This window comes from Chroicocephalus ridibundus, chromosome 1 (genome assembly GCF_963924245.1).
Source record: "Chroicocephalus ridibundus chromosome 1, bChrRid1.1, whole genome shotgun sequence".
Lineage (NCBI taxonomy): Eukaryota > Metazoa > Chordata > Aves > Charadriiformes > Laridae > Chroicocephalus > Chroicocephalus ridibundus.
Window position 1 is genome coordinate 100,677,058 of NC_086284.1, and position 15,832 is coordinate 100,692,889.

Below are 15,832 nucleotides of genomic sequence, written 5' to 3' on the forward strand. Positions count from 1 at the left end.
AACAGAGTCCCTGAAGACGGTTCCAATACATTTTGCATTACTGATACTTTTAGGAAACAAGTAAAATATGCAAAGAACCATAATCAGTTCAAATCTGACTAAAGATTTAAAAGGCTCTGTCAAAAACTATCACCAGAAACATTTGTTAAACTTTTTTTTTTTTTCAATTTCCAGCGGGACAGTCCAAAAAATGTCTGTGGAAAACTGTCGCAGTCAGTGTTGGCACTGGGCTGACCTCCGTAATTGCAGAACTTGGGAGCATGAAATTACTGGTAAGTTTATTTTAAAAGAGCTTCAGGAGGCAGCAAAACAAGGTGTTTGGCGGGCACGTACATGTGCACGTGTGTCAACTGTTGACTTCAGTAAGTCTAGTCATGTAAAAAGGTGCTGAGTTTGTATGAATTATGACACTTCACACCAGCTGAGCGAGAATACCTGCTTAGATTCTCCATATTCATTTCTTTTCTTCCTCATTTTTCCTTATACCTTACTAGTACTTTGTGTAGCAGCATTAAGTGGTGGGATCTGCAGTGACTCCTTTGCTTGTACATCCATTTCTAAAGCATGATGGCTAGTCAGGTTTTTTAACACTTATAAGCAGGAAGATCCTTGGAAAGCACTACAGCTGTAACCAGTATGCTGTATACACTAGAGCTAGGACAGGTAGATGAAAACATAAGGTGTTTTTAATTTCCCTAATGAACATGGTAGTTTCCTCAGTCTCATCAAGAATCAGTGTAAATTAGTTTCCTAAAAGAACTGCAGCTATTCGGTTAGTGCTTGGTTACCGCACAATTATTTCCTAAATGGAAAAAATGCACATTAGCATGAATATTCAAATAAGACTGTGAACCATTAAAGACCCATTTGGTCTATAAATAGAACTGTGGTGATTTTTTGAATAAGTTCTTCCTGAAAAGCAGTTTTCTACAGATGTGAGAGGCCAGAGATTGTATACTTACTCTAAGAAAAGGAGCAGTACCTGTTGTCTTCAAGCAGAGCAACTAAACAGACCGAGGAGATCAATCTATTTTTCTGCCTGGATTTTCAGGATTGCTGTTCTTTACCATTTTCAAAAGAATAATCAAATCCCCAAATGAACTTGAATAAAATTGCTTGTTCTTTTGAGTTTGATGGACTAGTTATTTTTAGTCAGGTTTAGTCACTGGAAGCAAGTTCTTTTTTTATTTTTTTTTAGAGAGAAAATTTGCACAGATCCTTAAGGATTTTTATAACACTTTAGAAGCACAGGAAAAACACTCTGCAGCACTTCTGATGCTTTTAAAGTATTTTAAATGCTTTAATGAAAAACTCCACAAAATCTCACCAAGAAACAATGTTAAACGTGTCAGAATACTAACACTTGTATTTTAGCCCAGTTACTGAAACAATATTTTTTTTGCTATTTTATCCAAAATCTGGTACTTCACTTGAATACATTACAAAATAGTTTAGCCGATTTTTATTTTGTGTCAGTAGCTATCAATTTTGGCATATATATAAGAGAAAAAAGTAATTTTTATTTTATTGTTTTGTTTTATTTTCCAATAAGGCTTTTAATGGCTAGTGATGTTCCTAATAGTTTTTTCATCTTTTGTGGACACCTTATACCCTTCAGTAACAAGACGCAGAAAGAAAGAGAAGTATATAATGGACCAAGTAACTTAATATATAGGAGAGACTCTCCCTCATACTGCTAACGTGCTCAGCCCACCCCATTGTGTAACTTGCACCAGGTCTAAGAGAGCAGACCACAAAGAAGCTGATCTCACATCTGGAAGGATGCCCAGTGAGGCAAATGCCTTCATTTTTCTCCATAGTGAAGTCATAGAAGGGAAAAAAAAAAAAAAAGGTTCACTATGGATTTGTGAGAAAGACTGTGCTTAATGCAACTGATGGATAATCTGATCCGTTTTCAGCCTTATTTTTGCTCTTTCTAAAAATTGAACCTCAAGTCCTTGATTTCTGCATACTGCTCAGGAAGGAGCAGAACTTTTTTGGTGTATGTATATACAAGTATGTATGAACATATCTGTCTAGGCGTATATGTGTGTATATGCATGTGTATGTGTACTTCAATACATAAAAACACATTTAAACAAGAGAAGAAAGAGGGTGGCACAGGTCAGCATGCTCAGAGTAGTTCATAGTATTTTGGCCTGCAAAAATGATCCATTTGGGTTCATACCTTGCATATTAAACAGTCTTTGCATACAGCCTAATGCTGTAGGAGAGGGCATTTTTAAACCACAGCTCCAGCAAATAAACATTGCACAGATTTCTTCTATACCCTGCCCCACAAATTTTCCTTCTTATTTTCCTTCTTTTTTTTTTTTTTTTTTTTTTTTTTGCTGAGGAAATTTACGCGCAGAGGCTTAAGCACCAAAAACCGAGGTTTGCTCTTTCTTTCACGCAGGCAGGTTGAAAGTGCGCGTTTTTCTCATTAGATGGCTTTTACAACTTGGAGAATGGATATTGCGGTCTGGGTATGCAATTGATGCATGGTGCACAGATGCAGTGCCTTGGAAAACATTTGCATTGACTATCATGATGTTTTCCTAATTAGACGCCTCTGAATACAGATCTATTTCCAGCATGGTTTTTGCGTCGAACTGCACAACAAATTCAGTTCAACTGGCAGTTTAGCTTACCCAAATGCCATCAACAGAAGTTAGCTGAAATAAATTAAAGAGGCAGTAATGTGCTCGTAGCATTAACATTAGCATTTCATGGCCTTTAGCTAGCTCAGGCAATAAACAAACTTGAATTGTGAAAAGTTTCCTGCTTATGCGGACAGAAAGGCATCTGAAGGCTGAAGGCTGATTGCTGCTTCTCATCAGACACCGTCACTTGCCTGTTCTGACAGGGTTTTGAGAACCTTAACCACGGCCATAAAGTATCTTGAGCTCAGAAAGGTAGTTAAAGGCGGGAAATAGAACAAAGGAAGGTAAAATGGGGGAGGGACATAAAAAACCCACCTGCTTTGAATAAGTTGATGGAAGGAGTAGCTGGATAGCTGGGGATGCAGCATCTCTCCCTCCTAGGTTACTGATTGAAGTGATGGAAGTTTGCTGATTGAAAACCAGCCAGTGTGGACTGTGATTAAATTTTTTTCCCTCCAGTCGTCCTTCAACAAACAGCTCATGTGAAAATGGGGATGTAGAGAGAGCGAGACAATCTCTGTTAGGATTTCTGGTGAAATTCAGAGGAGGTACCTATGTTTTCTCATATCATCCTACTCTTTCCACCACCGCTGGAAGCAAAAATGCTTTTAAGTACCTGGAGCTGCACATATAAAATACAGTTGAAGGATGATTTTAACCACTGCCTCAAGTTAATTTCCCGGAGCCACAGGCAGACAGGGACGTAAGTGGTTACACTTTAGGAAGTGCTGGGCACCCAGCAGCCCTCCCTGCGGAGGACTGTTTGGTACTGATTGAAAGTGGTTTTTCTAGAAATGAACTATCGTGGTGAGAAACGTGATTTCACCCAGCGATTAATGTCGTGACTTTATTGAGTGACTGCAGAGGAAGGAAAGGGACAGAGCAGAGCTGGCAGCAGGCACAGAAGTGATGGGGGAGCTGCTCTGGTAGGACAAAATGATGCCAAAAGATGAGCTGAGATGGGGTCTGATGAGGGGAGAGGGGGAAAATTAAAATCTCACCTTTCTGGGAGTCCACACTGGGCTGAATTGCTGTTATTTTGTATCAAATTGTCTTTTTTTGTCTTTTTTTATTCTCTTTGAGGAAACATGGATTGCTTCAAGCATTGGGACTACAGAAGTATTGTAGCAGGATAAAAGCTCAAAATGGAGTTATTTAAATAGGTGAACTGTATGCTCTCTCAGCAACCATGTATTGGAGCTCCACACTGGGCTAATGAAGGAAGGGGGCTGCTTTCTGCCCTGGTTGAAGCAGATTTCCTGCCCCGGATTTGATTTCAGATAAATAGGGAGTGAGTTTGCCTCTGACAAGAAACCCTTTAGCAGAAGGGAGCAGGTGACAGGGGCCGTGGGGTTTATGGCACTCTGTTGCCTGTGGCTGGCACATTTGACAAAAGAAAAAAATCGTCCAAGGTGGGAAAAAACAGTTCTAGTCAACAGAAGTTCCTCAAAAGAAATAAAATAAAAAAAAAAAAAGACACTTAAAATCTGAATCCTTTCCAGAAGCACCATACGGAGTGACTACATCCACCTTGTTTTAAAGGACCACCCTTTATTTTATTCATATGCTACCTGAGCAAGGGGCGAGGAGCCAAATCAACTTTTTAACTCCCTGCTGCAGGGGTTTCACCTATACTATATGCCAACACCTGGGCTTTCACCCATGGTGTTTTCTGGTGGGCTCCTCAGCAAAGGTCCAGCCCAGAGCTTTGCAGACTGCCACCCAGGCTCCATGACCTCAAAGAGCAGAGACCAAGCTGCTGGGGACCTCTTCCACACCCTACTGCTGAGGCTGTAGCTGATGGAAGACTGGAAGACCTGGGACTACTCAGAGAGTGATGGTGAGGGCTTCCCCTGCCTGCCACCACCGTCTGAGTGGCTGAGCTGGCTACCACAAGCTGCTTCATTTCCCCCACATGATGTCACTGCTTGAGAGCTAATCCTAAAATGTTGTCACAAAAAATTTCTACCTTATCACCAAAGGGCCTTCAGTTTTTCGTCTCATTTATATTTATTTATATATAATTTTGTTCCAGAAGACTGCAGTTGACTTAAACACCTGCTAGCTTATCCTGGCAGGCTCGGCTAGGATTGCTCTGGTATTTTACTGTAGCTTAGTGTTGGATGATCAGTGTATTCCATGAATTTCTTTTTCAGACAATAAATACTAGCTGTATGTGGCAAAGCATCTGGAGCCATTTGTTAGTCCAACACACATGGGAAGCAGAATAGTCAGCACGACCATGGTCTAATTTTGAGGCTAGGATTTATTTATGTCAGCTGGTCAAACTACATCCTTTCATGCGCTGTGAGTATAAAAGTAACCGCAGTCGTAATGGTCCATCAATAAGGCAAATTGCACCTCCAGAAAGAAGAAAAGGCATTGCACTTTCTGCAATGAGTACGTGGACGATTTTCCTTGGCAGAGGAGAGAATAGCCACAAGATTTAGTAGAGCTTCAGCTGCAGCCGTTTCCAGTTCCTTGGCATGGTACTGAACCATAGGGGCTAATTGCAAGGCAGCCTGCAGAGCAGTTCATCAGTATAGAGCTAGCGTAGCTTGTGGGAACAACAATTTAAAAACCATTTTTGTTGCTTAGAAATGTGTGAATGCAGAAGGCAATATGACTGCTGTAGCACAAAAATACAGCATGGTATAGTCCATGCTTGCTCTCATCAGTAATTAGACAATGACAAAAGGTTGTTTTCCAAGATTTTTTGTCCCTTAAAAAGACAGACCTTGATAGCAAGTGCATTTCGTGCGTTATCAGCAATATATCAGCCCCTGCTTCAGCCGAGGAAGTAAGCAAAGACTTGTCGAAGAGTAGAGCTTGTTTTTCTGTGGCCACTGATGACTCAAGCTAAAGCAATATCAAAACGTTTCTAAAGTTTGACTCTAGGTATACAATTAGTTCAAAGGGGAACAGGTCGGCATAAATATTGAGGTGAATCGTTAGCGGTGTTTGTAAATATAAACGGTATACTACCATAAAACTGTCTGTAGTTGGACAACATATCATGATGTGCAGCTGGTAACACTAAAGTTAACTTTTGAAGAAATCGCTCTGCCTTCAAAGTAATAGAAAAGGGAATTACTGAATGCTCGTTTAGCTCATACGCTCGAGAAACAGCAGGCTCTCACTGAGACATCAGTTTAACTTTAAAGCCTATCGGAGAGGAGGCTTCCATCACTTTACCCCCTCTGCCAGCAGATTGCTCATGTCAGCCTTGACAACCGTGAATTTTTGAGGCACGGAGTACTCAGCTCTGCACAGGAAAGCACAAAGAAACTTAAAATTTTCTGCAGATATAACAAATGGCTTTTAAAAATTAGTTTATATTTGCTAAGTTGTAATTCTTAAGCCTCTTAAAGATGGTGAAGATGCAGATGGGTGAATGCTGCTTTTTAAATACTAAAAACTATGACAATCTTAAAATTAGGACAATCTCATCCTGTATGTGCTGAAGTTTGACATAATGCATTAGCTGAAGGTTAAATTACAACAAAGAACAGATGACAGATTACTTGTTCATCAGAGTAATTCTCTAAAAAAAAATATGCAAAATTATTTAATTCACTGCAGCACACTTGCTCTCAAATAGCTGAATTCACATTCTGATTTCTGAGAGGAAAATTTTTATTCACTGTTTGATCTACATTTTCTGAAGGAAGGAAAAAGGTGACTTTGAAAACTGTAGAAGTTTGCAAAAGGGGAAAGCTTCTGATTGATTTATGTTTGTTTGTACCATATATGATTGGAACTGAAATATGCAGTAAAGGGTGTATGTGTGTTGGGGAGGGCGTCAGGAATTCTGTATTAGAGAAGGTCAGGTTCTATTTTCAAACGTCTTAATTTTTCAGAGTTCTAGCTTTCTCTCACACTTAATAGTTATGGCATTTGCTGCGTAAATTCCTAACTCAAATAGATCAGCAGAAAGACGACCTTGCCAGATTGCAGAAATATGCTAAATATTAAATCCCTTAAGGCTTAGGCTTCGCTCACACATGCAAAGAAGTTTCAAGAAATGATTATGAAATACAAATACGCATTACAGTTACACGGAACTTACATAATATCTTAAACAAGAAAGTAAAGTTTCTAATAACTGAATTTTATATGTCTCAGCCACAGGAAAATTCAGGAAAAAAAGTATTCTGGGTTGCTAAGGGACGCTAGACGTCACTTCTCTAAAGGATCCCCTCTTTTTCATGTTGTCCCTTATTTGCACCCAAGAAAGGCAGCACTTCTCTTACCAAAGACCTCTGTCACTCATTCCTCCTCAGCCAGATGCCAAGGCAAACAGATCAGCCACCAATTCCTCTAGCTATTCCTCTCCAGGAATTCAATTAGAGAAAACGACTGCTTGGTGAATATACTTGCCATTAGCTTCCCCTGGACCTTGAACTAAGCTTCATTTGTAAAGCAGAAATAACCCACTCAGGAGGGTTCTCCAAAGAATAATTTCTTTTAAAGGTCACGCACACACTTTTGAAAGAACTGAACACTTGTGCATGAGGAATTATTAGAGCTCTTACGTGAAGTGCAGATTTTGTACGCATCAAAATATCGAATATAAACGCTTTTGTCTTACAGAATTTTTAAAACGTACATGTGTTTGCACCCACATGGGCAATACGTATAGCTAAACACAACAGTTGGATGCTCCGGCCAGAAACTCACCTTGTATCTAAGTATCTTATATAGCTTTAAATTGATCGTTTGTCCACAGAAGAGAGCTTAAAATAACCTGTTCTCTGACTGACAGTTTAGTTAATGAACTTAGCTAGATAATCCTGTAAAGTCTGAAGTTAAATACCATAGCTAAGAAAAGGTATTACCCCTGTTTTTCTCCTCACTCTGACTTTACTAAATGTCAACAGTTCCAAGAAAATAGACAAGGGCTATAGCCCAGCACCCAGAAAAAATCCCAACTGGTTAAATTGTTCCATTACTGGAGTACAGAGACAATCATCCATCAACGTGTCAACAGAGTTTTAAAGGGTGGCTCCTCATTTTTTCCAGGAGAAATAGTGCTTTTGACGTGGCTCTGGAAACTACACTAAAAAAAAAAAAAAAAAAAAAAAGAACTTTTAACCTCAGAGACTGAGATTTGCTTCTTATTTTAGCAATGCGGCTGTTACCAAGGTAAGAAGCAGAGAAGCAGTACACTTTTCTAAAACTTCAGTTGAATGCAAAGCCTCTCTTGTTACACTAAGTGGGAAAATGATACGGTTATTCTGCTGAACAGGGTATTTAGGAAGAAATCTCTCTTAGATCAATTAATTTGGTGGATTGTATGTAGGCGAGAAACAGATTTGTTTAAAGTATTTTGTCCTGGTTAATCAGAGAAGCCCAGTGTCAGGCTGTAGCAATGAGCTCTTTTTCTTTCTTTCTTCTCAGGTTAGAGAAAAAAAGATCTTACAAAGATTATCGACTTCTCACTGACGATTTCCAACAGATTTTTGACTGTAGAATGAAAATCCCTAAATTGCTGTGAAATGAAGTCATAAATACCCTGGGTTATATAACAACAGCCTCATCTCCTCATTAAAAGTGATGTCTTCAGTATCATTTACTAATTTCTCATTTTTTCCAAGTTTGGTGAAAACTGGTTTGCAAGTAGTCCACCTCCAACGCCTGGCCTCTGTTGTTGAGGGATTTATTAGATGCGTTTCCAAGTCTCCATTAACCGTGACTTTCCAGTCTATTAACTATTTACATCTGGTATCACATAAGCATTTCTAACATAAGCACTGCTGTAGTGAATGCGGATGCTATATAAATAATGAAGGAGTAATGGATTGGATCAACTCCATCTGGAAGTGGGATAGACTCCTCTCTCTCTCTCTCTCTCAGGCAGGAGCTCTTTCCATAGGACCAAACCGAGGTGAGCTTCTCGCTGGAGAAAGGGGCTGGATACTTTCAAGGCTGTGTTGGAAGAGGGCTTGTGGCAGCCACTGAAGCCTGCGGCAGGACCAAAACAGGCAATGGATCAGCTTGATTTGCCCTCCATAAAAGGGAACTTCAGCACCAGGAGAAGGTCCCGTTCCCCCAGAGTACAGCTTTAGAGCTGGACCGGACTGAGCAGGCGTATCCCGTGCAACTGCAGAAGCTGAGAAGGATGCGGTCCCTCCTCCGGCTCAGCCATTTCTAATAGAGCAGAGGGGGCAGCAAGGAGCTCTGAGGAGCACACTCACAGGCGTGAAGATTAGCAGGCTGCTCTACTCTTCCCCTGATGAATGCAGACACCTGACACTCATCTCGCACTTTGCAGTCCCTGAAAGACGCCCGTAGCGGCTGTACCTCAGCAATACTATCGCACCTGCCAGGAATTACAGGCACCGTTGCTCTGTGCTTTCAAGACAAAGAGGGTGTCTGAGATTTATTCAAACAGTAGTGAGGAAAATACCTGTTCCGTACGACCGGTGCTTCCTCAAAGCTCTCCTCGCAGGCAAGTCTTGCGCAACTGCTAATAGATGCAGATATATAACAAGACAGAATTTGTTTGGGCTTATTTTTGATGGAACAGACATATCAAACAAACAATCAGATGTCACTGCAGCTATGTTTATAAACGGATGGCTAATAACTGGAAGCTGGTGCAAATTAAGTCAGATTTATTTTGCTTTAGGTGAGAGCTTGTTAATAACAGTGAAACACACTATGAAGAGAGGCGCTGCTAAACCTCCCTGCTTGGCAGAAGCCTCATCCATCACGGAATTGCTGCAGTTGAATATAGCACATTTACACAGTCTGTGAAGGATTTGCAAAAGCACCCAGGAGATTGAAGTGTATAAGTGCCAATGACTTTAAATGGTACTTGCTTTTGCAAATTTCATCCCCTGAGACTTCAGTAAACCTAGTAACGCACAAAAATACAGTCTGAAGTGCGATCCAGCTTTACATAAGTTGGGCAAGTCTTGCTTTTGTTTTAATTTGACTGATACTGTAAGGTAAAAACAAAAATGACTGCTTTTTCGGAAATGATCAGACTAGAAAAGTAGCATTTGTAATAATACTTAACTTGATAGGCTCACTAATACAAGCGTTCCTGAATGCCAACAGATAAGATGTTTTTCAGTGGAAATCAAAAGGTTACTTCATGTCAGAGAAGAGACAAGCAAAGGGAATTAACTGGCCTTGACTAATCATCTCACCTAAAGAATACGCTGCTGATAGCGCACATGAAAATGAATTCACAAGAGGGAATAACGTAGCCTAAAGCACACAAACAAAAGGAACCTTTTAAAGCTGATTTGCATCAGAGGCCTCAGCCTATTGTCTAAAAATAATAATGTTGACTCCAGCAAACCAATCAAGCCTTATCTGTAGAGTATCAACAGAAAAGCTATTCATCTGAGAATATTTTAGCACAAAGCAGAAGGAAAATCAAGAGACGCTGATATTTGGTTGCTAGGACAAAGAAAAAGCAACACAAGTGCGTGCCTGTTCATGCCACAATAGCCAAGGCACTCCCTGAAAGTCTCCCGGCCGCGGAGAAATCAACTTTCTGTGTAAATGTGTCTTCCTTGGCCATGTGGGTTTGTATTCCTGAAATGCAAAACATTTTTTAGTGATGTTTGGCAAGTCTTAGATCCATCACCTACGTATTGTCAGTTGTTTCCAAGGTAGAGAGTTAGAAGGACGCTCCAGAAGTGGTGAGCAGGCTGCTGCAATCTGCATTGCAAAGGGCACGATGTCTTCAAGGATTTCTGATGAATATCCTTTTGAATGAAGCATCCACTTCCCCGCCACAGACACACACTTTGTGACCTGTTTGGTTATCACTTAGGTCTTGCTGAGTGGGGGCACAATGGACCTCGCCAAAGCTGCCCGGGGGCTGCCCACCCGTGCCTGCAGGCACACTGCTTCCACCTGCAAGAGCAGGAGACTCTCCGACAGGCACGGAGTGATACATTTTGAGGGGATAACTTTCAGTACCGGCAGTGGGGAAGCAGAGAGCCGAGAGTTTTAGCTCACCTTTACGCAGCGCATCCTCCCTTGTGCTGCAGTCCTGCAGCCCAGCCTCCACGCTGCCGGGCTGCTCGCGCAGGGAGGCAGCACACGACGCAAATAAAATTCAAGGGCAGAAACAAAGTGTAAAAGTAAGTCGCGCTGGTGCACCCAGGGCTGCTCTCCAGTGCCTGCTTTCCTGGGTAGCAGCTTGGCATCGCTGGTGTATGTTTGAGCCAGAGCTCTGACTGTGCATTGGCACTGAAGGAATGCCGTGCAGATGAAAAAGGGGATAGATACTTATCATTTTGCATTTGTTTCCTCAAAGGAGAATTGTCTGCTTCCATGCAGACAAAAACTGTCATCAAGAGAATTCCCCTTCTCACTGGATACTTTCAGGATTTCCTTTACTCTCTGTAGCTTTACTCTCTTACTTTTTTCTTTGTTGATAGTCCTAATCTTGAAGCTTTGGCAGCTATAAACCATAAATACTATTGAAAGTTACTTATTTAAATTAGTCTTATTGACTGCAAAGCTTGCAGGATTGCAATTTTAATGTGCAGCACAGAATCAAGATAATGGACTTTTAATTCGGATGACGGGCATTAACTCATGTGCATCTGTAAAAATGGAGCAAACGTAGGTAGCTTTCTAATGCCAAGAAAAACTCACATTAATGGAAAGTGCTTCTTTAACTATGAAACGACCATTTACTTCTTTTGTATAAAAGTATACAGAATATGATGCATAATGCATGCTTTTCCCTTGTGTGGATCCGCACGGCAATACTGAAAAGGAGCAGAAACAGAGGAGCAAATCATCCATCTTCTTGCTATGCAGCAGATGTCAATAAACTGGAGTTTGTGTTCCATTCTATTAAAACCCCAACGTCCCAGGCAATAACCTATCTTTCAATAAATGCAGGTCTAATGTCCATTGAGATGTGAGCTAATGCGGAGTCGAAAATGACTTCTGTGTTTACCGACTTCCAAATTGTATTTTATCCATTTTCATTTACCAGATAAAAAACAATTGATTGCCTTAACTTATCCTTTGTAAAGAAAAAGGCTCTATGATCAGGGGAATATTGATGGCAGAAGAATTCTAGTGGAATAAAATTTCTTTCCCTCTGAACAATTATTTTAACTTCTCCAAACATGATGTCTCCCAATTCACTTTTTAAGCCCTAGATGCAAGAGATGTTTCGGGCATTCTCTAGAGGCTGTAGGTACCATACGTCAGGGAGAAGTCTAGAGGGCAAACTACAGGACGACTGATCAAATACTGAGATTTTTATTTTTAACTCGAAGACAGAATTTACACAGCACAGCTGTGATCCCTAAACGCCTGCCAATTGCCTTGCATAACTTGAACACATTGCCATGCCTCAGCGCTTGCAAAGTTGCCCAGGTATCCCCTAAAGACACCACTATACTGTTTAGTTTTACATAACTGAACGGGAAATATCTCAGTAATTCATTATAGCAGCAAAAGAGTGAGTGGGAAATGAAATGCTCCAGCTCTTCAACATCAGGCAATCACCTCCCTTCCCCCCGCCACCGCTCCCCCTCCACCCACCCTTCCTGCTGTAATTCTCTACCCTCACCCTGTGCCTCCTCCTTAACGCGCTCTCATTACACCCCCTTCACCTTTCCCATAACCCTTCCCTTTCCACCATAGCAATCACCTTCACTCAGCCCTGGCTCCCACACTGTCCTGCCATCTCCCACCAGTGTGTCCGCTTTGTCCTCTTCCCCAGTTGCTGGGCCCTGAGAAGCGGTGCCCGTGCTGGGACCACTCTGGGCTTTAGGGGAGTGTGTTGACTTCACAGCCCTGTGGCTGAGCAACTAGAAGGTCTAATGATGGTGCTTATATTTGGCCTGCCTGGTAGTTTGGCAATGAGGGCCAGCCAGGCAGGAAGACGTGTGCTCCCATCAGCTAACGAATTACACTGCAAGCAAGACCCACCTCAAGGACGTGCAGGACCGGCCTGAGTTTTGTCTAAATATCTGATAATCAGAGATTTCAAGCAACCAAATATAACACAGTCCTACAAAGGGGACACGTGTACCTCCGTGTGATATTAAAGTGGGGACCAGACACATTTCCCATGTCTGGCTTGTGGGCAGCACAGCATCACCTCTGCAGAAGGAGGGGAAGTGGGACGGCACCAACCCTGGGCAGGGGCACAGCAAAGCAGGGACGCGACCAGCAAGGTCCCGGCTGCTGAGAGGAGCCAATTTGCTGTCACCACAACGACTGCGTTTGGCCACACCAGGAGGAGGATTATAGGTATGCCCGTGCCACACAAAGAAATTTGTCACTGTGGCTTGTGTGTGTGTGATCTGAACTATTTTAATGTGTTTGGGAGAGGTGACAGTCTTCTGCAGGTGTGTCAGTTTTCCCCTTGCTGTAGTTATTGTTGTTGTTGTTATTAATCATTGCCACCATCTTGTGATTCTTTTTTTATATCAGTCACTATTTTAAAAGTGGACTTGGCTCCCAAGAAGAAATGACAATGGTTAAAGAAAAAACAGCGATATCGTTTTGCCAAAAGCTGGAAACTAAGTACAGAAAGTCACTATACTTTGTGTACTTGATGAGGAAACAGATCATCCCCTCACGCACCCTCCCTCTGTCACATTAGTCCTGAAGACTTCAGACGGGAATATTTATGGTGGAAACTACCACTGAATGTGAGTAATAGTATCGGTTTGGCCTTTGTGAAAGAGCATTAAATCACAACGCACTGAGAAGGGGCAAGAGTCCTCGGGCTTATTTCAAGAGCTATTTTTAGATACAGATATTCAGTCAAATAATTAGTCATCACAAGTAAAAGCAAGATAATTTTTGAGAATAAAATAGGAAGTCTTTTAAACCTTTTCTGAGCTTCCAAAAAAGAATGATTTAGAGATCACTGATGCTTCTGCACTTGACCGTAATAATTTAGTAATAGGAAAGAGGAAAGCACAAAAAAGTCTGAACCAATTACAGTTCCTTCTGATTTGCAGGCCAAAGAACTGAAGATAAAGACATTTACCTGGATTTCTGTATCATCCCGGTATTGCAGAGGTGCAGCGGGACTATAAAATTAAGAAAGGTGTTTCACAGCCAATACAGTCTCTTGTAGAAAAGAAGAGGAAAACCCTGACTAGAGAGACTGCAGAGAGGCTCCATATTCACGAGAACTGATGTTCTGACTATAAGCCAACAAAATAACGCTGTCACAAAAAATGCCAAAAGACATGCAAATTTGTGGTAAGGGGATTGCCACTTGTAAAATAGTCAAGATAATTATGCTGCCGTGCTTGGCACTGGTTACGTTTCATTTGGATGGCTGCATTTCATTTCAGGCACACAGATAAATTGGCAGAGTTCAAAGGAGAATAACAAAAAATAATGAAAAGTGTTGGAAAAGGAGACCTACGAGATAAGGTTAGGGAAACTGGGTATAGCTGGTCTGGAACAAATTAATCTAAATGGAAGGAGGGAGGATTTAGGTTAAGTACAAACAAACCTTTATAGCTTTAAGAAAAGTTCAGCCATGGAACAAGCTGCCAAGGAAGGTTTTAGCCTCACCATCACTAGAGATACTAAAAGGCAGGAGACCATCTGTCAGGCAGAGTTTAGGGATTTGAAAAAAGCAAAAAAAAAAGCCCTGCCACAATTTCACAATTTCAGAGTTGAGCTAAATAACCCATTCATGACTAGACTTTCATAAACTAGAAGTGGCATGGCTTCTCTTTTTAGGGTAAGTTCCTAGATCTTTTCACTGTGAAGATTCTCTTGATCGTATAAACCAACACAAGTCAATTCTGCTGATTTCAGATTGGGAAGGATATCCGCGTTTAAGTATTTATAGGAGATAGATCTTGAAACACCAATTTAATCATATCAGTAATACACTCTTTTTTTTCCCATTAGGGTTTGAACGTGTGCATAGAGCTGATACTGAAAAAAGAATATTTAATTTAGGTTAAACCACAATTAATATCTGAGGTTTGTCCTATCCCTTAGTATTGCAAGTAAGTAATGGACCAGCGCAAGCCCCTAGTGACCTGGGGCTTGTGATAGCCACATTCAAAAAGATTTCGGATTAGATTAAAAGTGAGGTGAGTGGTAAATGATCAGTAATGGATATAAAAGCATTTCTGCATTGCCATGCAATTATGGCACTGAGATGACACCGGAGTCTGAGCACCTCTTGCAGCCTCATGGCAAAGTGTGGACTGTCAGGAGGTGCCTTAGGAAGCTGCTCCTTGCTGCAAGGCATCTGCTAGCTTGGGGGTCTTAAGGAAACATTGAGCAACCCAGCCCAAACGGCCTTCAGTGGTGATTCAGCTGAACTGCTGGGATTTTATTTTGGAAGTTTCCACAGTCAGCTGCCAGGTCTAAAATGGGAGCTGGCAGGTAATGACTGAGGGTAGTGGAGGGCACCTAAGATGCCTCTCAGATGCAGAAACCTCTGCTACGCCTACGTAAGAGCCCCACCACTGAGGGCTAGATGTGCACCACAGCCATGTCCCAAGCGTGGGAGCGTGGGCTGCTATACTGCCTGGGTGAGTATCCCGTCCTCCCTCCTCCACACCCTCCTCAAGCTTTGGTTTTCATGAAGGAAAAACAGTGACATGCTCCAGCTGGTCTTTTGAGGTGGAGGAGCAGGGACCGTGGCTGTCAGCCGTCTTGCGTGGGCATGACCCCACTCTGCTGCCTGGCTCCCTGGGATCCCGTGGGCTTCGGACCAGTGTTTGGGAAGCGCTGGGCGGTAGGCGGGGATTCACCAGGCTGCATAAACCCCACCTGGCAGCGGCCAGCTTTGTGCCGGAGCTCCTTTGAGGTATGAGCCCTGAAATAGGCTGGACACAAGGAGTGAATTACCTGAGAAATCACCTTCAGATGACTCAGTAAGTTTCAGCAGCCCTTGCCCTTTCCTTGTTTCCCATCTGTGCTCCTCTTTTGCTCAGAGGGCTTCCTTCCACCCGTCCGCCTCCATCGCATCCTCCAGCAGATGCTTACACTGACATATTTGGGCTGCCGTGCTGGGCCGAGGTACTTGAGAGCAATTCCAGCGGGCTGCAAGCTGAGGGGTCGTGCCGGGGCCGGAGCAGATGGCGGAGCCGCCGCTGACACCCGTTTCGGTGAGCGGCCTGGTGGGCTTGCTCTGCCGCAAGGAATCCGGTGAGGACGCTGCTGCACCCGCCCTGGACCTGCCTGGA